At 44.0% G+C, this 22996-nt stretch overlaps 1 protein-coding gene and 1 non-coding gene across 3 annotated transcripts in view; one reads left to right on the forward strand and one right to left on the reverse strand.

Annotated features, from left to right (window-relative positions):
• The window catches only part of SNX10 (sorting nexin 10), a 73820-nt gene that overhangs the window by 40843 nt on the left and 9981 nt on the right, over positions 1–22996 (reverse strand). The window contains exon 1 of one of the 2 annotated variants that reach the window (XM_029070829.2): positions 19334–19807. The exons of the other annotated variant lie outside the window; for it this stretch is intronic. The gene's annotated coding sequence lies outside the window, so the exon portion shown is untranslated. Of the gene's footprint in view, positions 1–19333; positions 19808–22996 lie in introns of those variants that run through there. 2 annotated transcript variants of the gene reach the window in all.
• LOC114814130 lies at positions 10904–11041 on the forward strand. Its single transcript, XR_003761867.1, has one exon. It is a non-coding gene; the product is annotated as a small nucleolar RNA SNORA7 (small nucleolar RNA).

Below are 22996 nucleotides of genomic sequence, written 5' to 3' on the forward strand. Positions count from 1 at the left end.
TAAAAACATAGGCAGTCATGACAATAAAAAGCCAAAATACAATTGATGGCATAAATTCTATCAAACCTTGATCTTCCATAAGGACTAATTTGAATATTTTGGGTTTTTTAAATTTAATTTTATTAACATCCAGCTTGTTTTCAATTACTATTGTTTACTTTCTATGTTTGGAGAATGGTTAATTTCAGTCAGTTTCACTTTCTGTTTCATTTCCTGCTTTTTAAGGGACTTAAGCAGAGCTAGTCAGTCAAGTGTATTCACTGAGAGCTTACTGTGTGCAGGGCACTGTACTAAATACTTGGGAGAAGTATATATTAGCGATATAACAGATAATTCCCTGCCCACAAGAGAGCTTAACAGTCTAGAGGGGGAGAGACATTAATGATAATAAAAATTACAGATATGTACATAAATACTGTGGGGATGGAGGAGGGATGAATAAAAGGGAGCAAGTCAGGGTGACGTAGAAAGGAGTGGGAGAAAGGAAAGGAGGGTTTAGCTGTGAAGGCTTCTTGGAGGAGATGTGCCTTCAAATATGGCTTTGAAGGAGGGGGAGGGGAATTGTCTCCGAATATGAGGGAAGGATGTTCCAGGCCAGAGGGAGGACGCGGGCTAGAGGTCGGTTGGCGAGATAGATGCGATCTAGGCACAATGAGAAGGTTAGCGTAGAGGAGTGAAGTGTGCGAGCTGGGTTGTAGTAGGAGAGTAAGGTAGAGTAAGGTAAGTAGGAGGGGGCGAGGTGATTGACTGCTTTAAAGCCAATGGTGAGGAGTTTCTGTTTGATGTGGAGGTGGATGGGAAATCATTGGAATTTCTTGAGAAATGGGGAAACCAACAGCCTGAATGTTTTTGTAGAACAATGATCTGGCAGCAGAGTGAAGTATGACTGAGTGGGGAGAGATGGGAGGCAGGGAGATCAGAAAGGAGGCTGATTGATACATAATCAAGGCAAGATAGAATAGTGATTGGATTAACGGTGGGAGCAGTTTGGATGGAGAGGAAAGAGGGGGATTTGGGTGAGTGTTGTGCGAAGGTTGAACCGACGGGATTTAGTAATGGATGGAATATGTAGGCTGAGCAAGAGAGAGGAGTCAAGGATAATGCCAAGGTTACGGGCTTGTGAGACAGGAAGGACAGTGGTGCCGTCTACAGTGAGGTCAAAGGGAGGAGAGGATTTGGATGGATAGATAAATCAGCTCTGTTTTAGACATGACGCTGACCCACATGGGGCTCACAGACAAGATGAAGGAAACAGGCAGTGTGAGGTGACGTAACTTGTCCAAAAAGCAGATCAGTGACAGAGCTTGGATTCTTCTTCTTATTAGTAGTAGTATTTATAATAATAATAGTAATGGTATTTATAAACACTCACTATGTGTCGAGCACTGTACTTAATGATGGGGTAGATATAAGATAATCAGGTCCCACATGAGGCTCACAGGATAAGTAGGAAGGGAGAACAGGTTTTGAATCCCCATTTTGACAACAAGGAAAGTAAGGCAAAGAAAAGTGACTTGCCCAGAGTCACCCGAACGTACGTGGCTGAGCCAAGATTTTGAACCCCGGTCCCTCTGACTCTCAGGCCCGTGTTCTTTCCGCAAGGCCATCCTGCCTGCTGGAAAACTGATCTCCTGACTCCCTACCTTGTACTCTTTCCCCTCGTTCATGTTGCCTCCTCACTGTCAAGTACAAGATGAAACATATAAATTGTGCCAAGTGGCCTTTTGTCCAATCTCCCAACCTTGAATCTATGCCAGGGCTTAGCACAGAGTAAGCATTTAATAATGCCATAACTATAATTTTTTATAACAGGCATTTATCCCCATTTTACCAATGAAGAAACTGAAAAACAGAGAAATTAGGTGACTTGCTGAAGGTCAAACAGTCAGCAAGTAATGAAGCCGGAGCTAAACCTGGGTCTTTACCGTAAGCCCTTTCCAACATGACATAGTTGGAACCTGGACTTTGAACTGCTTGGCTGGTAGGAAACAAAAAGATTGTGTTAAGCAGTGGGAAAATTCAGATCCTCCAAGTCTCTAAAAACAAAAGCGATATTTGGACAACTGACCCTTGTTATGAGCAGGGAACATGTCTGCTAAATTCTGTTGTACTGTACTCTCCCAAGTGCTTAGAACAGTGCTCTGCACATAGTAAGGGCTCGATAAATACCGCTGAGTGATTAACTCTATCACTACTTTCTTTTGACGCAGGAAAAACGGCATTTTATTTCAGAGAAAAGCAAACAAATTAAGCCAAGCAGGATTATCTTGATTTTATTATAGCCACAATCTCAGTCACATGAAAAGGTCAGCCTAAAGTCACTGAATAAAGTGATCAAAAGCTTCCCCTCCTGTGGGGAATCTAGCAGAAATACATCGCCGGCCTTTGCAGAAGTCAGAGCTGGGGTCGTGGAAACCTGAATCTTGTGCAGCCTCAAAGGGAACATTGGTTCTTATCTGGGACTCAATCTAAAATGGGGAAGGAAAACTTTATCCACTCCCTTCTCAGGGCACCGCAGCTAATAATTTCTTCTACCCATGATCTAATTTCTGTTTCCCCTGTGTAGACTGTAAACTCTTTGTGGGCAGGGATCGCGTCCTACCACACTCTGTTGTATAGTACTTTCCCAGGTACTTAGTACAACACACGGTAAGCACCCAGTAAATAGTCGATCATATTTATTAATAATTATGGTGTTTGTTAAGTCCCCTCTCGGGATCACACCTGTAGTGTTTCCAGTACTCTACCAGTCTCAGCTATGGGAGGGAGAGACAAGCAGAGGCCTACCCATTCCATTCCTAACTTGGCCAGTGGCTAGTGAGTGGAAGGCAACTTGCTGCAAGTCAAAACTCACCCTGTGCTGAGCAGCAGCGGGCACGGGAGAAAGTCAAGGGCAGAGACTCAAATTTACTGTGGCCAAAGAAGGCAACAGTAAAATATTTCCGTATTTTTACCAAGAAAATTCTATGGATCCACTACCAGAGCAATTGCAGTTGGAGGTGGGGCGTTCTGGGAGAGATGTGTCCATGGAGTCGCTATGGGTCGGAGACGACTCGACAGCATAAGACAACTCAATTGTTAAGGGCTTATGATGTGCCAACCACTGTTCTAAGTGCTGGGGTAGATACAAGATAATCAGGTTATTGAGAGCTTACTACCTGCAGAGCACTGTACTAAGCACTTGGGAGAGTACAATATAGCAATATAGCAGACACATCCCCTGCCCACAGTGAGCTTACAACTTAGAAGGAGCTTAAGGTCGGACTGATTATTTTTTGTTAAGCAATTACTACGTGCCAAAACACTATACTAAGTGTTGGGGTAGATTCAAAATGGATATTATTTCCCCCCTCTCTGATTTAAATCCAAGTGGGACAGGGATTGTGTCAGCTTGATTACCCTGCATCTACCCAGTGCTTAGAAAAGTGTTGGACATATAAGAATTTAAACAAGTAGTCCCCTCATACTGAAGAGCTCACACTTTCTCTTTCCCAATACTATCCAGTGAGAAACTGTCAAATAAGTACATATTAATGTTGGTATTTGTTAAGCATTTACTATGTGCAGAGCACTGTTCTAAGCGCTGGGGGAGATACAGGGGTCATCAGGTTGTCCCACGTGAGGCTCACAATCGATCCCCATTTTACAGATGAGGTTAACCGAGGCACAGAGAAGTTAAGTGATTTGGCCCACAGTCACACAGCTGACAAGGTGGCAGAGCTGGGGTTCGAACTCATGACCTCTGACTCCCAAGCCCCAGGCTCTTTCCACTAAGCCACGCTGTTTCTCTACATCATTGCTTACTTTGCTCATCACTTGGAAGGAGGCAAAAGAAAATCTTCAGGCAAATGGCATCATCCTCCTCATTTCCAGGCACATTTACTAAAATGGCCAATCAATCAATCATTGTATTTATTGAATGCTAGCACTGGGGGGAGTACAATACTAACTAGCCAACACAATTTCTGCACTCCAGAAGATATAATCAATGAGGGGAGATGGATGATAAAATAATTTAGATAGGTGAGAGAGGGAAAAGTAGAAATGTAGATGAGGGAGCACTCAAGTAATAGAAATAAAGATATAAAAAGCTAAAATGCCACTAGTTAATGCACTTGGTGGGTCTAGACACCATAAACAAGTCGATAGTCACCCCATCCCCACCGCACTTATGGATATATCATGATACTCTGCTGCTTTCTCTCCCTAAATTTTAACGTCTCCCCTTGATAGAGTGTAATCTCCCTAGAGGGCAGGGATCTGGCCTCCCACCTCTACTGCACTCTCCCAAACGCTTAGTTCAATGCTCTATATACACTAGGGGTTCAGTAAATTCCCCTAACTGATTGCCTGATGGGGGTAGTTGAGTGAACTACGACCTGGGAAGAAGAGAAATTAATTGGGGAAAGCGTGAAAGAGATGTGATGATTATTATTAGTAGCAGTATTAGCATTAGTATTCATTAGTAGTAGTAGTAGTAGTAGTACCTGGACTGTATAAACATTATGGTTCGAACAAGGAAACTTGCCTTCATATGGTCCGCTGTGTGACCTTGGACAAGTCACTTGACTTTTCTGTACTTTGGTTACCTCATTTGTGAAACGGGGATTAGGAGTGTAGGTCCCAGATGGGACAGGGACTGTGCCCAACCCCATTTGCTTGTATCTACCCCAGCACTCAGTACAGTGTCTGGCACACGAGGCAAGCACCTAACAAATATCAGAATTACTGATGATTATTATTACATGAGTTCAGAAGGTCCACACCACACGAGTTGTCCTACTTTCAGTCGCTCTACTTCTGAACAACTACGTGGCACCCACTTTTCTGCATTTGAAAAACAACTCTACTCAAGTCCATCTAATTTTGAAGTCAGGACTATTAGAGGTTCCAAGAACTGAAGCTATTAAAGCACTTAGGAGGCAGCAAGAGACCCCTAGGGGGAGGAGCTAGGAAACGGACCAGTTAAATGAAACAGTGGAAGTCTTTTCTAAAGCCATTTATCCTTGGTGATCTTGTCCAAAGTTCAAAGTCCAAAGATTAACAACACAAAATACTACAGGGAAACATCCATTAGGGGAGAAAAGAATAAGGACTGCATTTCTTGGTGACAATTTTAAATTGGATGGAGAGAGTCCAAACAGGAAACTATTAATATTAAAAGGGAAGCAGCATGATCTAGTGGAAAGAGCATGGGGTGGGAAGTCAGGAGGTCCATTTTCTAGTCTCTACTCTGAGAATGTCCTGCTCTGTGACCTCAGGTAAAGTCATTTAACCTCTCTGAGCCTGGTAATCCTCAGTTTCCTATGGAAAGTTGGAATAAGATACCTGCTGTTCCTATGTTTAAACTGTTAACCCTGGGTGGGATACCCACTGTCTGTTCTGATGTATTTAATAGTAATAATAATCATAATAATAATAGGTATCATTAAGAGCTTACTAGGTGCCAGGCACTATATTAAGTGCTGGGGTAGATAAAAGATAATCAGGTGGGACAGTCCCTTCCCACATAGAGCTCAGTCTTAATCCCCATTTTCCAGATGAGGTAAACAGAGAAGTGAAGTGACTTGCCAAGGAGATACAAAGAGCAGCAGAAAAAGTGGCAGAGTCAGGATTAGAACCCAGGTCCTTCTGACACCCAGGCCCACGCTCTATCCACTAGCCCATGCTGCTTCTCAAAGGCAACTGTCAGAAGCGGGATAACAGAATCCATGCTTTCCCCCTAGGCTGTAACTCCTTGGGGCGGGGAATGTCTCTGCCAACTTATTCTGATTGTGGGCAAGTCACTTCACTTCTCTGGGCCCTCAGTTCCCTCACCTGTAAAATGGGATTAACTGTGAGCCTCATGTGGGACAACCTGATGACCCTGTATCTCCCTAGCGCTTAGAACACTGCTCTGCACATAGTAAGCGCTTAATACCAACCATTTACTCTCCAAAGCTACAAGCAGTAAGTGACTCAATAAATATTTTCACTCATTCATTCAATCGTATTTATTAGCACTGACCCTCTGAATGGTTGACTAAACTGGCCACCTATAGAAACCTCTGTGGCTCAGGAATAGCCGTGGCATTTATTAAGCCCCTACCAGATATAATAGTGTGGCTCAGTGGAAGGAGCCTGGGCTTCGGAGTCAGAGGGTCATGGGTTCGACTCCCGGCTTCTGCCACTTAGCTGTGTGACTGTGGGCAAGTCACTTAACTTCTCTGTGCCTCAGTTACCTCATCTGTAAAATGGGGATTAACTGTGACCCCCAAGTGGGACAACCTGATTACCCTGTATCTCCTCCAGCGCTTAGAACAGTGCTCTGCACAGAGTAAGCGCTAAAAACACCAACATTATTATAATGAGCTGTATTAAGCATTTGGAAAACATGTTCCATTACCACAAGGATCTTATGCTCTAGTGGAAGAGACAAGCTGTAGACAGATGTAAAAATTTTCATCTGTACAAAGCTCAATAATGGAAAAGGCCCTACCCAGACACCTCTCTTCCCTTGCTTGGGCCCTATCCCAAATTATTTCAACTGCTTAGTACAGTGCTCTGCATATAGTAAGCACTCAATAAATACCACTGATTTTCTAATCTTTCCCATTCATATTCCCCCAACGGCCAGTTGAACTTCACCTATGCACTGAAGTACTCGTGAACTTGAGTATATTTATACATATTTATTACTCTATTAATGATGTGCATATATCTATTATTCATTTACCTATTTTGATGTATTGATGCCTTTTTATTTGTTGTTGTTGTCTCCCTCCCCTTCTACAGTGTGAGCATGTTGTTGGGTAGAGATTGTCTATTATCTGTTGCCGAACTGTACTTTCCAAGCACTTAGTACAGTGCTCTGCACACAGTAAGTGCCTCAGTAAATTCGTTTGAAAGAATGAACATAAAAAGCCATTTTGGCTTACCAGCTTTAATATGAGGTTTCTTTGGAATATACTTACAGAATGTACACTGACTATCAAATTACATTTGACTTTTTAATTGTGTTCAAGAACCCTAACTTTCTAAATTTATTTTTGTGAAACACAATAACTTTTGAAAAATAAATATCCCTTATGGTTTGCTTGATTTTTATCTATTTCAAACCATTTTGTTTAAATCATTTCTAGTCTAATTTTTTCAGTGCTTAGTGTTTCTCTCTTCGTATGTCTTTTTCTTAAAATAGGTTAACAATAAAATCACTTGAGGTTCATGCTAACACGCTTGATGTGTCATTATTCAACCAAGAAACTGAAAAGTCATTTTAAATGAAGTCAGCACCGGCCAGGCAAAAATACAGCAGAAATTCTAGTTTTTAATTCAATTCCAAGATTTTATTTCCTGCAAGTCACAGGACAAAGCTTACTGGTTTTCTGGAAATTCATATAGCTGTCAAATTATTGATGACTAATTTTTTTTCATTTTCCCTGAAGAAACGTTAGGTTCAGTAGCTAAACTGTCCTTTAAGAATTCACTCAGTGGTAAATTGCATTCTTAAACCCTTTATAAGTAACAGTAAAAATAAAATTATAATTGTTACCGTGCCAGAAATTCTAGGTCTTGCAGACTCTGACAGTGGCCTCATAGAAAGCACACAGGTCTGGGAGAAAGGAGACCTCATCATCAGTGGGTATTTATTGAGTGTTTATTGTGTGCAGAGCACTGTACTAAGCTCTTGGGAGGGTACAATTTTCAACCAGAGTTAATAATAATAATATGTTGCCTTTACTATGTGTCAAGCACTGTTCCTAAGCACTGAAGTAGATTCAAGATAACAGGTTGGACACAGTCCCTGTCCCACATGGGCTCACCAGTCTTAATCCCCCATTTTACAGATGAGGTAACTGAAGGCCCAGGGAAAGCAAAGTGACTTGCCCGAAGTCACCCACAGCAGGACAAATGGGTGGAGTCGGGATTAGAGCACTCAGGCCCGTGCTCTATCCACTAGACATGCCTTGGCTTCCCAGAGTTGGCAAGACACGTCCTCTGACACACAGCAAATTTAGTCTAGAGACTTGGTTCTAATCCCAGCTCTGCACTTGCCTGCTGGAGGTAACCTTGGACATGTCTCAATTTAACTTCTTTGTGTCAGTTTCCTCATCTGTAGAATAGGATTGAGTACCTGTTCTTCCTTTCCCTTATAAAACCTGTCAAACCCTTGGGGAAAGAAATTGGGTACAATTTGCTTATCCTCTATGCTACCCTGTACTTCGCCAAATGCTTAGCACACAGCGCGCACTTAATACCACAATCTGGGGCTATTATTATTATTACTGGCCTGATGGTAGGCCGGCAATTTGATAACACAAGGGAGCTGTTTCAGGAGGTGTATGTGGTTTGTGGGGGTGGGAGAAGAGAAAACAGCTAAGGGGCTCAGGGGGTCATGTCTCCTCCCAAGAGGCCTTAGCCGATTAAACCCTCATTTCCCCTATTCCCTCTCCCTTTCTGTGTCACCCCTGCACTTGGATTTGTACATTTTATTCCCTCCACCTCAATCTCACAGCATTTATGTACATAGCTATCATTATTTTAATGTCTGTCTCTACCTCTAGACTCTAAGTTCCTTGAGGACAGGAACATCTCTCTCAGCTCTACAGTACTCCGCACACAGTAAGAGCTCAAAAAGGACCAATCGATTGTTTGATTGACTGTTAAGAGGATTCGATGGTCTGACAAACCCCCACCCTAACCAGATTAACCCACAAAAGCCTCCCTCTAAGTTACCCCTTCTTTCCAGATAAGCCTCAGAGATGCTCATGATTTTCTGATAGCCCCAGGATACTATGACTTAATCTCCTTGGAGGCAGGTAAGATTTCTCCTCGTGTGGGTTCCAAGAGTTTGGAACAATGACATTGCATTCAGCAGGCACTCAATCAATCAGTGCTATTTATTGAGCACTTACTGTGTGCAGAACACTGAACTAGAGCACTCACCACTACGACTTCTGCACCTCGATTTGGCGGTGTCTCCAGTAATCTCCAATCTCTCTGAAGGGTACTTGAGTTCCTTCAAAATTGGGAAGCAGTAGCTTTTAAGGCAACTTCAGGCTGGAACGCTACACTTGAACTTCAACATGCCTAATAGCTTAATTAAGGTTCTGCTGAGCGGATTATTAGTGTCCTTTGAGAGCTGAAGGATATCATTACTCCCCCTTTTCCATGCCTCTGTCTGAAAAAAAAATTTCTTCCTCTATGCCAGCCTATTTCTGGTTATTAATTAAAATATAATGTGCATATTATCATTTTTTTCTGCTGAAGCAACACCAGAGGTTTTAAGCCTTCTACACCTCTTCACCTTGGTCCTTATATGGCCTACAGTTAGGCCTCAGCATTAAATTCTGAACACCAAACAAAACTAAAATCATAATCATTTAAAAACTGAAATCCCTGAGATGAAAAGCCAGTTGTCCAGATGAAAAGCCAGTCATTGTTGACTATTAGTCATTGAGAGCAAATGGTAATTATTGAGTTACTGTGTGCCAAGCCCTGTACTAAGTGCTTGGAGAGTTAAAAACAATAGAGTGGGAGACATGATTCCCCTTGTATTTTTAATGCTATTTGTTAAGCACCTTACTTAGCATTTTAGCAGCATGGTTTAGTGGGACAGAACACAGGCCTGGCAGTCAGAAGGTCACAGATTCTAATCCTAGTTCTGCCACTTGTCTGCTGTGTGACCTTGGGCAAGTCGCTTCACTTTTCTGTGTCTCAGTTACCTCATCTATAGAATGAGGATTGAGACTGTGAGCCCCACCTGGGACAGGGCCTGTGTCCAACCCGATTTGCTTGTATCCACCCTGGTGCTTAATACAGTGCCTGGCACATAGGAAGCACTTAATAAATACCACAGTTATTTCTACTACATTCCAGGCACTGTACAAAGCACTGGGTAGATACAAGATAATCAGGTTGGACCTTATCCATGTCCCACATAGGGCTCACAGTTTTAATCTCCCTTTTTCAGATGAGGCAACTGAGGCACAGAGAAGTTAAGCGACTTGCCCCAGATCAGACAGCAGACAAGTGGTGGAGTTGGAATTAGGAACCAGGACCTCTGGCTTGCAGGCCTGGACTCTAACCATGCTGCTTCTTGTTCTGCTCCCTGCTGTCACGGAGCTTACAAAATAGGTGATCGGGACAGTTTGATTTTATGTGGTTTTTGTTGCTGGATGCTTGAATTTTCATCATCTACAGATGATGCGGATCTCCCTGCATATTAAGCACGTGGGGGAGTGCCACAGAGCTGGTAAACATGAGTTCTGTGCTCAAGAAGTTTACACACTAGGGTAGGGACTGGGGGGAAAAGAGATACTAAAATTACTGGTAGGAGGAAGTGGATAGGGTGTAAAGATATGTACATTTAACCGGGGGGGGGTGGTTAAGTTTAGTACTCAAGTGCTTAGGTGACAAGGAAGGGCTGAAGTGGCATTTTGGTGGGGTAGTAGGGTGAGGGAGATGCTAGATTAATCAGGCAAGGCCTACTGGACGATAAGTGATTTCAGAGGGGTTTTGAAGATGGGGAGAGCAGTGATTTATAGGCTCTGAAGGAGAAGGGAGGGCAGAAGCATGAGGCTGGCAGTGGAGAAATGAGAATTAGAAGAAACAGGGAAGCAGTGTGGCTTACTGGAAAGAACATGGACTTGTGAGTCAGAGGGCACGGGTTCTAATCATTCATTCAATCGTTTTTATTGAGCACTTACTGTGTGCAGAGCACTGTGTTAAGCGCTTGGAAAGTACAATTCAGCAATTGAGACAATTCCTGTTAATCCCAGCTCTGCCACTTGTCTGCTGTGTGACCTCGGGCAAGCCACTTAACCACTCTGTGCCTCAGTTATTCAATAGTATTGCATCTGGGGATTAAGACTGTGAGCCCCACGTGGGATAACCTGATTACCTTGTATCTACTCCAGAGCTTTCCCTCTCAGGGTCGCACCTGGAGAGTTTCCAGTATTCTACCAGTCTCGACTACGGGAAGGAGAGTCAAGCGGAGGCCTAACCATTCCATTCCTAGCTTGGCCAGTGGCTAGCGAGTGGAAGGCCATCTGCTACAAGTCAAAACTCACCTAAAGCCTTAATGATGATGATGGTATTAAGCGCTTACTATGTGCCAGGCATTGTTCTAGGTGCTGGGATAGGTACAAAGAGCTTGCAGTCTAGAGCGGGAGACAGACATTAATATAAATCAATAAACTACAGATAGGTACATATCCTGGCATATAGTAAGCACTTTACAAATATTTTAAAAAAAAACACTTGCCAGAATACAACTAAGACAAAGTTCTCACCTCCCAAGGAGCTTGTAAGAGACCAACAGGAGAGACTTGCAGTCACAAGCTACTCCTAAATAGTTTAAAGTGAAAGTAACAACAAGCCACAGCAGCTAATAGCAGAAATTTGGCTCAACAGATAAGTGTCCCTTAATGTAAATAGATAATAGTTTTAAGGGTGGCCCTGTTTGGGACAGGGACCATCCCGACCTGATTATCTTATACCTTGTATTACCACAGCACTTAACAAGGTGTTTGGCACCTAGTAAACACTTGACAAATGCCAAAATTGGAAAATGATTACATTACCCAGGAAAGTGGAGCTCAATGTTGAAAACACTCCCATTAGTCACAAAATCTTAAAGGATAAAGAAAAAACCCTCAAATATCTACATATAAAAGCAACAGTGACTTAAACTATCTACCCTCCTTGTGGGGCGGGACTGTGTTTGATGTTTTATTGCACTCTCCCAAGCACTTAGAACAGTGTTTTGCACACAGTAAGCTCTCAATAAATATGATTAGTAATATAAAAGTAATTAAATGTCTGTTCTCCTTCCAAGTAAAACTTTGAGCCCCATGTGGGGCAGGGGCTGTGTCCAATCTGGTTAACTTGTATCTACCCTAGCATTTAGTTTAGGGCCTGGCACAGTGTGACCACTTTACAAATACCATTAAAAAATATTTTCTATTAAAAATCAGAGAAAAGTCCATTTTAAGAGACAGGTCTTGTCTAGCCAAACCAAGGTAAGTAGGACATTCCACAAACCAGCTTGACTTGATTGGAAAGGGAACAGAAATGCAAATATGTCCTGTCTCCAAAGTAGGCTAAGATATCTTAGAATTCTCCCCCTCTAGACTCTAAGCTCATTATGGACAGGGAACATATCTGCTAATTCTTCTGAATTGGGGAAGTAGCATGGCCTAGTGCCTGGGAGAAGGACCTGGGTTCTAATTCCTGCTCCACCACTTGTCTGCTGTGTGACCTTGGGCAAGTCACCTTTCTGTGCCTCGGCTACTTCATTGGGAAAATGGGGATTAAGACCTTGAGCCCATGTGGGACAGGGACTGTGTCCAACCTGATTAGCTTGTATCTACCCCAGCCCTCAGAACAGTGCTTGACACGTAGTTAGCGCTTAAATACCATCATTATTACTCTCCCAAGAGCTTAGAACAGTGCTCTGCACAGCATAAGTGCTCAATAAATACCACTGATTGATCGATGAAAGCTCTTAGGGGGATGAAACTATATCTTGGATTTGCTCATAAACGACCAAATACTGTCTCTCAAGGCAAGCAATTCAACATTATGGTCAGCAACTACTGTATGCAGAGCACTATATTAGCCACTTGAGTATATATCACAGAAAACCTGATCCCTACCTCAAAAACCACCCAAACTAAATGGAAGAGACCAGAAATGACCCAAATATGAAATGAAGCAGGTGCAGTTGATAAAAACAAAAGTAAACAAATGACATCAATAAAGGACACACAAAAAAGGCTATGTACAGAAGTACCAGGAAGGTTTATGGGATGGCATGACATTCCCTGTAAACTGAGGAATAACTGCACCACAGCTTTACACCTAACAAAACTCTGAAAATTTAGCAGGGTCCATCGAGATCCGTTGCCTCGATGCGATGAAATTGTGGAGTTGAGGTTCCTGATTTAAGAAAATATGAATTTATAGTAATTACAATCTGGCAGTCGACATTTGATTTAACAAATGACTGGCAGAGCAAAGGCATTTCAAGAAGTGACAAAGTATTGCAAGAAACAAGCAAGAGTGGAAATTTCACTGGCGATTCCACCCCTAAGTGATTGCAGCGGACTGCTTTACAAATACCCAAATCATTACAAAATGCTTCTGTACTTTCCAACAACCATTGCGGTTAGAGAGACCTTCTTCCTCTTCCTGCAGACCAGAAGACGCCCAAATCTTTCGCAAAGGAATGCCCTTCATGTCCATATAAAACCACCATTCTTGTCAAATATTCTAAGCAGATCAGATAGCCCATATTTAAAAAACAAAAGCAAAAATAAAACTGGAGGCCAATTTTTCATTTGTGCGATCTAGACTTAAACACAATCGTATGCAGGAGGTGACTTGCAAAATTACTCGAGTCCCTCCAGTATTTGAAACTGAAGTCAATACAGGGTTCTGGCTCTCATCTTCAGACTCTGAATAAAATAAGATCCAATAGAGGTCCTATATTGGGCTTTAGCCAGCTAGAGTAAGTAAATCAATACAGATCCAATCTGAATTGTACTTTCCAAGCGCTTAGTACAGTGCTCTGCACACAGTAAGTGCTCAATAAATACACTTGAATGAATGAAAGATCCCGAGTGTAAAAGAAATTAGACACGGTATTAAAAGCTGAAAGACAGTCTGAGCTGATTGTATGGCATCTACCGCAGAATTTAGCACATAGTGCTTGGCACACAGTGAGCACTTAAATACCACAATTATTCATTACTTATTTGGGCAAGTTAGAATAAATTAACTGCCTCAGAGCAAGGATAGCTGGGTCGCCTTAAGGATTAGGCCTTGCCTGCTCCCAATCAATCATCTGTATTGACTGAGCACCTTGCTGGGTGCAGAGCACCATACTGTTTGAGTGAGTACACAGAATTAAGAGGACTGATCCTGACAGACAAAAACTAGAGTCAAGAGGAAAAAGAAAATGATCAGGGGCTATTTTAAGAGCTGGACTTGTCCAAGTCCACAGAGAGAAGGATCATAGCCTAGTGGAAAGAGCATGAGCCTGGGAGTTGGAGGGCTGGATTCTAAATCCCAGCTCCACCATTTAATAATGATGGTATTTGTTAAGCGCTTACTATGCACCAAGCACTGTTCCAAGCGCTGAGCACTGTTGCCTGCTGTGTGACCTTGGGCAAATCACTTCACTTCTCTGTGCCTCAACTTGCTTATCTGTAAAATGAGGACTGAGACTACGAGCCCCGTGTGGGACAGGGACGGTGTCCAACCCCATTTATTACTTGTATTCACCCCGGCGCTTAGTACAGTGCCTGGCATATTGTAAACACTTAAATACCACAATTAATTACTTAAACCGTGAGCCCCATTTAGTACAGGGACTGCATCTGACCTGATTATCTTGTATCTACTCCAGAGTGTACTATAATGTTTGGCACTCAACGAATAGCTTAAAAGGAGGGCAAGGTTACCCTGGCACTGCTCCTCAGGAGTTTTTCAGCAGTGGATCTCTACTGAAGGGTGGGGTCTGAGGCTGCAAAAAAGAAGCAACAAAACCAGGCCTCCACTCCATCTCCTCCTAGCCTCCCCCAGCTGGGCAGTTACCTCATCTGGAAAGTGGGGATTAAGATTGTGAGCCTCACGTGGGACAACCTGATTACGCTGTAATAATAATAATAATAATGTTGGTATTTGTTAAGCGCTTACTATGTGCCGAGCACTGTTCTAAGCACTGGGGTAGACCCAGGGGAATCAGGTTGTCCCACGTGGGGCTCACAGTTTTAATCCCCATTTTACAGATGAGGTAACTGAGGCACGGAGAAGTTAAGTGACTTGCCCAAAGTCACACAGCTGACAAGTGGCCAAGCCGGGATTCAAACCCATGACCTCTGACTCCAAAGCCCGTGCTCTTTCCACTGAGCCACGCCGCTTCTCGTGTATCTATCCCAGTATCTGTATCTGTATCTATCCCAGTGCTTAGAACAGTGCTCGGCACATAGTAAGCACTTAACAAATATCGACATCATTACTACCACGCAGGGAGGAAGCAAGCCAGGCAAGCCAAGGGAAGGCCAAACCCAACAGACAACGGATGAGAACTTTTCTTATCCTTAACCCAAAAAGTCAAACTTTGAAATCCATCTTGATATATTAAAGAATGAAATGAACTTTAAGAGTGAGGCACAAATGACCAGGGATGTCACTGGAGTTCCAGTTACCTGATCTAGTAAGTACAGCTTCAAGAGCATAGGACATTCTCTAAAATAAAAGTAGCACCTAATTAGTCATATCCTCTAGACAATAGGGTCCTTGTGGGGAAGGGAATATGTCTACCAACTGTTACATTATACTCTCCCAAGCACTATATTGCATTCCCCCAAGGATTTAGTACAGTGCCTCGCATATTAAGCACATAATACCATAATTACTATGATTATTACAGTGTTCTGCACACAGTGATATGATTGACTATTCGACTGATAGGACGATACCTAAGAGTAGTTTGGATAACGTCATCTTTTGCAAACTCGTAATGCCATGTGAAGGCAAGGTTAAACACCTTACTAAAGTTTTAGTAAGGTTACACCTCTCTTGTCCATGTGACCTATCACCATCAAATTAGGGAATTGAAATGGCCTGGCACAATTTGCTCTCCACAAAGTCTTGATGGAGTTTCCTACAGTCTTCATGTTGTTTCAGGCGGTGATTCTAGTTATCTCTCCAGGTAGCACAGTGAACACGAATGGCATGTAATTATAATAATAATGTTGGTATTTGTTAAGCGCTTACTATGTGCAGAGCACTGTTCTAAGCGCTGGGGTAGACACAAGGTAATCAGGTTGTCCCACTTGGGGCTCACAGTCTTAATCCCCATTTTACAGATGAGGTAACAGACACCGAGAAGTTAAGTGACTTGCCCAAGGTCGCACAGCTGACAAGTGGCGGAGCTGGGATTAGAACCTATGACCTCTGACTCCTAAACCCGTGCTCTTTCCACTAAGCCACGCTGCTTCTCTATCAGTTATCCCACCCCAACCCCAGCCCATTGAAAAGATGCATTTTTAGTCCTCAGAGACTCTGTTCAGTCTTCCATAAATTCTCAAAAATAACCACTAGTGGTTCTGCAATAGCATCTGCCAATTCCTTAAATATCCTACGTTTTTTGCGATACTTTCCCCATTCTGCTCACATCTGATCTTCTTGGTCAAGGCAGAAGGGAAAAACAAACATTAAAAGTCGGCACTATTCTAGTGCCATCTGTTATCTGCTTTCCCGTCCTGCTTTTCAGGGAAATGACATTTTCTCTGTGATTAATACGGTATAATTAAAGAATATTTTTATTGCCTTTCATGTCTCATGCTAACTGCATACCCTTTCTAATATTAGCCTGTTAATTTCTTTATGTAGTAGCACCACGTATTTGTGCTACTTCTTTATATTCTTTGTTAGAGACCTGGCCTAGTTTCTCCCCTTGATCACTATTCCATTTGCCCTTTGGGTCTTTCTTAAATACTAGTATTTGTTCTTATGCTGTAGAACTATCTTTTCTGAAACTAGGCAACTTTCTTGGACTCCTTTTCCCTTACCTAACAACAATAATAGCAATAATAATAACTTTGGTATTTGTAAAGCACTTACTATGTGTCAACCATTGTGTTAAGCCCTGGGGTATGTAACCGTACAACCTGATCAAAGTCGCTGTCCAACACGGCACTTACCATCTGAGAGGGGAGAGAGAACAGGTTTTTTTATCCCCGCTTCACAGATGAGGAAATTGAGGCACGGAAAAGTTATATGACTTGCCCAAGGTTACTCAGCAGGCAAATGGTATAGCTCCTACCATAAGCCACCCCACACACTTTGCTCCTCTGTCACCAACCAACTCACCATGCCCCGAACTCCTCTTCCTCACCGCCAACCTCTCGCTCACGTCCTCCCTCTGGCCTGGATTCCCTCCCCTTTCATATCTGACAGACCACTACTCCCCCCATCTCCAAAGCCCTATTAAAATTAAGGCTCCTCCAAGAAGCCTTCCCTAATTCTTTTCCCTACCTATTCACCTTTGGGTTCTAATCCCAGCTCTGCCACTTGTCTGCTGTGTGACCTTGGGCAAGTCACTTCACTTCTCTGGGCCTCAGTTACCTCATCTGTAAAATGGGGATTGAGATTGTGAGCCCTAAGTGGGACAGGGACTGTGTCCAACTCGATGACCTTGTATTTATCCAAGCACTTAGAACAGTGTTTGGCACATAGTTAAGGGTTTAACAACTACCACAATTATTGTTATTATTGCTATTATTATTCTGTGTTGCTTATGGGCAACTTTGATTCTCAGACCACCTTCAGCCCTTTATCTATTCCCCTATCTGTAATCTATTTTACTGTCTCTTTCCACCATTGTATTGTAAGCACCTTTTGGGAAAGGATCTTGTCTACCAACTCTATTGTACCGTGTCAAGTGCTTGGTACAATGTTCTTCACATAGTAAGCACTCAGTAAATACCACTGTTAATGACGTTCAGCCCACAGTAAGCCCTCAACAAACACCAATGATTAATTGATTGACCGAGCCTGGATACAAGTACGATGATGATGATGATGATGATTACGGTATTTGGTAAGCACTTACTATTTGCCAAGCACTGTTCTAGGCGCTGGGGTAGATACAAGGTAATCAAGTTGCTCCATGTGGGGCTCATGATCTCAATTCCTTTTACGACCAGTCCTGGGCTCTTGCCACTAAGCCATGCTGCTTATCCTTTACCTTTCTTCCCTTCAGCTCCTCCTCAGGGAGATCCTTTTAAAATTTACTTTCCCAAAAGTCAATTTTATCTTGCTGACCTCCCTACTTTTAGAATTTTGAATACAATCATCACATGATCTCTTTCCCAAGGTCTCTACTGACCTTTAGATCGCTTAACTAATTTTTCCCAGTTGGTAATTCAGCTACTTGTTACCACGCCTTCAAACTATTTTGTTTTTACTTGATTATTTACAGATTTGAGGGGGTTTTTTTCCCCACTAGTCTGCGCTCTCACTGAGAATATGGCATGCTGAGCACTTAACAATTTTCTTTGCATCCGTAGTGGCTGGAGTTTGACAGCAGAACCAAGGGGATGAGTTTTCATCTGCGTTTAGCCATCTATTTCCTGCAAATCAATCAATTCCCCTGTGCAGCAGATGTCCTATAAAGAGGGGTTGCCAGGTACTCTTCTTATTTGCATGTAATATGCATTAATGGTTAATATATAGCAAGCCCTATGGCTTTCTCAGAAAAAGGGTTTCAATTGGTCATTGGTATTTATTGAGCGCTTACTCTGTGCCGAGCACTGTACTAAGAGCTTGGGAGAGTACAACAGAGTGGGTAGATACGTCCCCTGCCCATAATGAACAGTCTCGACACATATAGAGACATGACACAAGGTACCCTTAAACTTCTAAGACTGCTAATAGTATTCCCAGTCTTTATTTTCCAAATTAACTCATGTCTTCCTATCTGTAAAAGCCTCCGATCAGGCCTCTGTAGGATCTTCTTTCCAATCTAACTCACATTGTTTTCAAAGGCCCAAACCTGATCGGGGCCGAGAAATGCGGCTGTGGCTTTCCATCCTGTCACCCTAGAATCTAGCATCTCAGTTCAGATTTTCTTCCGAACGTGGTCCGACCGTTTCCAACAGAACACCTGACGGAAATATTGGACCACGCTCGAGGAAAACCCTAACCGAGAGGTTTTCTTTGCCTCGAAGAACAACAACAAAAAATCCCACCCCAAGAGGTTTCCTTTGCCTTGATGAAGAAAGGCAACAACAAAAATCCCACCCCAAAGCCACCCCGTTTGGGAACGAAAGAATATTCATTCCAGATGCCCATCTCCACCAGCCCTTCAATAGCGTTATTTATTAAGCGCTCCGTGCTAAGGGATGGGGCGGATGCCTTATCACGGGCCCGGGCACTCCCAGCTCTACTTTATTTCATCTGATTTGCTTGTATTCACTCCAGTGCTTAGTACAGTGCCTGGCACATAGTAACTGCTTAACAAATACCACAATTATTATGATCATCCCTGGAAAAACGAACCAGCCGGAGCCTCTCCCCATCCTGGCTGGAAGGACCCTCCCCTCCACCTCGCCCCCAGCCCATCCTTCCTCTTCTGGCTCCCAAGGGCTTTGTACAGTGCTTGGCACACAGTAAAGGCTTAATAAATACGAGTAATAATAATAAGGGGGGGGGGGGCACGTCTGTCCAGATGCGGTGCCGGGAGGGAGAGGGAAGGAAAGAGAAGGGAAGAGGGAGAGGTTGGGAGGGAGAGGCACGCCCACCCACCCATCCAACCATCCAAGGATCCCGGCGTCCTCACCCCCCGGCAGCCGATCGGGAGGCGTCGCAACAAGCAGGGGGCTCCTGCCAGAACCTCTCGCCCCCCTCCTCCTCCTCCTCTGCCTGGGGCTTCGGGGCTGCCGGAGCTTGGCGGCCAAATTGCTGATTCAACTGGAGCAGGGAGCAGGAATCTGGGAGCAGGGAGCAAGGAGCTGGGGGCTGGGAGCAGGAATCTGGGGGCGGAGAACAAGGAGCTGGGATCTGGGAGCTGGGATCTGGGAGCAGGAATCTGGGGGAGGGGAGTTGGGAGCAGGAATCTGGGAGCTGAAAGCAGGAATCTGGGAGCAGGGGGCTGGAGGCAGGGAGCAAGGAGCTGGAGGCAGGAATCTGGGAGCGAGGAGCTGGAAGCAAGGATCCGGGGTCTGGGAGCTGGAAGCAGGGATCGGGGAGAGGGGAGGAGGGGGTCTAAGGGCAGGAAACAGGGGTCTGGAAGGAAAGAGGAGGGAGGCGGGGGCCGGAGCTGCGCCGCCGGCGTTGCTCTGACTGCAACCAAGCAGAGGCCGGACCTGGGGCCACATGTGACCCACCAACCGAGACTCTCCTTCCTTCCTTCCTCCTTCCCCCGCCCCTCCAACCCGCCACCTGACGGCCCTTTTTTTCTTTTCCTGAAATGGCATCTGCTAATCGCTAAGTCCAGACACTATACTAAACGCCGGGGTAGGTACTAGCTGAGAAGCAGCGTGGCTCAGTGGAAAGAGCACGGGCTTTGGAGTCAGGGGTCATGAGTTCGAATGCCAGATCTGCCACTTGTCGGCTGTGTGACTGTGGGCGAGTCACTTCACTTCTCTGGGCCTCAGTGACCTCATCGAAAATGGGGATTAAGACTGTGAGCCCCACGGGACAAGCTGATTCCCCTGGGTCTACCCCAGCGCTTAGAACAGTGCTCTGCACATAGCAAACGCTTAACAAATACCAACATTATTATTATTAATCCGATCGGACACGAGCCGTGTCTCACGTGGTGGTCACAGTCTTGATCCCCGTTTTACAGAGGAGGGGACTGAGGCCCGGAGAAGTGAACGGTACCTTCCAAGCGCTTAGTACAGTGCTCCGCACGCAGTAAGCGCTCAATCAATACGATTGAATGAATGAATGAAAGAGAAGTGATTTGTCCAAGGTCACACAGCAGACAAGTGGCGGAGACTGGATTAGAACCCAGGTCTTCCGACGCCCAGGCCTGTGCTCTAGGCCATGACGCTTCAACAACCTAGTTGGGCGAAATGCTTTGGGGGACAGATCCAGTTCGGACAGAAAATTATTTCCTCCCCACCTTCAGGGCCTCATTAAAGCCTCATTAAAATCTCCTCCAGGAGGCCTTCCCTGACTTAAGGACCTCATCTGTAAAATGGGGATTAAAACTGTGAGCCCCACATGGGACAACCTGATCACCTTGTATCCCCCAGCGCTTAGAACAGTGCTTTGCACATAGTAAGCGCTTAACAAATACCACCATTTTTTTTAAGCTCGCCTTTCCTCTTCTCCCACTCCCTCCTGTGTCACCCTGACTTTCTCTCTTTATTCATCCTCCTTCCCAGACCCACAGCACTTATGTCCATATCTGTCGCATTTACTTACATTATCGTCCGTCTCCCTCTCTAGACTGTAAGCTCGTTACGGGCAGGGAATGTGTTTATTATTATACTGTACTCTCTCCCAAGCGCTTAGTACGGTCATCTGCACACTGTAAGCGCTCAATACATACACTTGAATGAATGCGTTCAGCAGCCGCTCCCTCCTTCTCCTCTCCGACTCCATCCCCATCCCTCTCTCCCAACTAGCCCGTCTCCCCCAGTGGTGCAGGACAATGTGTGAACAATCCCAACAGGGTCCCTGACCCCCAGAAGCTGCCCACAATTTCCAAGGCTCTTGCTCTTCCGGGCTTTGCGTTCAGTCAGTCGATGGTACTTATTGAGCACTTACTGTGTGCAGAGCACTGTAATAATAATATTATGGTATTTGTTAAGCGTTTACTATGTTGTCAGATACTGTACTAAGCACAGGGGTGGAGACAAGCAAATCGGTTTGGGGCTCACGTTTTCAATCCCCATTTTACAGGTGAGGGAACTGAGGCTCCGGGAAGTGAAGTGACTTGCCCAGCGTCACACAGCAGACAAGTGGCCGAGGCGGGATTAGAACCCATGATCTTCTGATTCCCAGATCCAGACTCTATCCACTACACCATGCTGCTTGTCCAATAAACGGGCACATTCCCTGCCCACAACGAGCTGTTCCCATTTAAGGCCAGGCAGACCCCCGCCCCGTCCCCCAAAACACATTCAGTGTGAAACGCACAAACACGCCCAGTGGGAAAACCAGGCTGACTGTGTAAAAGACTCTGAGCGCCTTGTGGGAAGGAATGTGTCTGCTCGTTGTTATATTGTACTCTCCCATGCGCTTAGTACAGTGCCTTGCGCACAGTAAGTGCTCAATAAATATGATTGAAGAAGTGAATAAATAAAAGGTATCTTCCACTATTTTAGGGAGCAAGGCCCTGACTAGTACAGAGGACTCTCTTCACTCATTAAACTAATTCTCATCATTTTAAAGGCCGATTTCTGCCAAGAACTCCGCAGCAATTCACATTAGTATCCAAATAACCTTAGGCCTAGATTTAGAGGAGTTAATAAATAAAGGCTTTGAACTAGATTTCATAATCCTAGTAAATGCATATTTCTAGGGGCCTAGTAGCCTCCCAGCTGCTTTTCCTTGAAGGTAGGGATTGAAATGCTATTAATACCCAGCTTCGGTCCTGTAGTCATCATAGCTATAATTATATTAATGTCAGTTTCCCCCTCTAGACTGTAAGCTCGTTATGGGCAGGGATCTTGTCTGCTAATTCTATTATATTGTACTCTCCCAAGTGTGTAGTACAGTGCTCTGCACATAGTAAGCACTCAAATACCATTAACTGTTTTCTAGAATGCTAATTTGTACAGGTGAACAACAATCCCTGTGAAAACTAAACTAAAATCTAAATTCTAAGCAGCGTGGCTAGAGCACAGGCCTGGGAATCAGAAGGAACTGGATTCTAATTCTAGCTCTGCCACTTCTCTGTTGTGTGACCTAGGAAAAGTCACTTTACTTCTCTCTGCCTCAGTTACTTCAACCGCAAAATAGGGATTAAGACTGTGAGCCCCACGTGGGACATCGACTGTGTCCAATCTGATTATCGTGTATCTATCTCAGCATTTAGTACAGTGCCTGGCACATAGTAAATGCTTAACAAATACCATAAAAAAGAAAATAAACAACAAAAAATCCTCTTTCCTCTACATGCAACAGCAAACCAAGTCTGATTCAAGAAAGAAACCTAACATCTAGAGTACTATGGGATCTCATCCAGGTTAAAGCTTCCAAACGTGTCCTTATTTTTGTAGTTTGGGGCTGGTTTAATGTCGCCAGCAGGAGTCACTTGATATTTACCCATACTGAATGTCAAATTGCAGAATGACAGTGTGTCCTTGTCCTCGACTTGTCAACAATCCGTGGAGACACTCCAATGCTTTCCTCTTCCAGCACTTGTCAGAGTTATTGTCCTTATCTCAGCGCAATTGCAGTTGCTTATATGTTGCTTTACCTATTTGTGTTTTCACTAAATTGTATTGATTTATTCTACTCCCCTCGTTAGAGCAAATTCCTCTCA

This window comes from Ornithorhynchus anatinus, chromosome 8, assembly GCF_004115215.2.
Source record: "Ornithorhynchus anatinus isolate Pmale09 chromosome 8, mOrnAna1.pri.v4, whole genome shotgun sequence".
NCBI lineage: Eukaryota > Metazoa > Chordata > Mammalia > Monotremata > Ornithorhynchidae > Ornithorhynchus > Ornithorhynchus anatinus.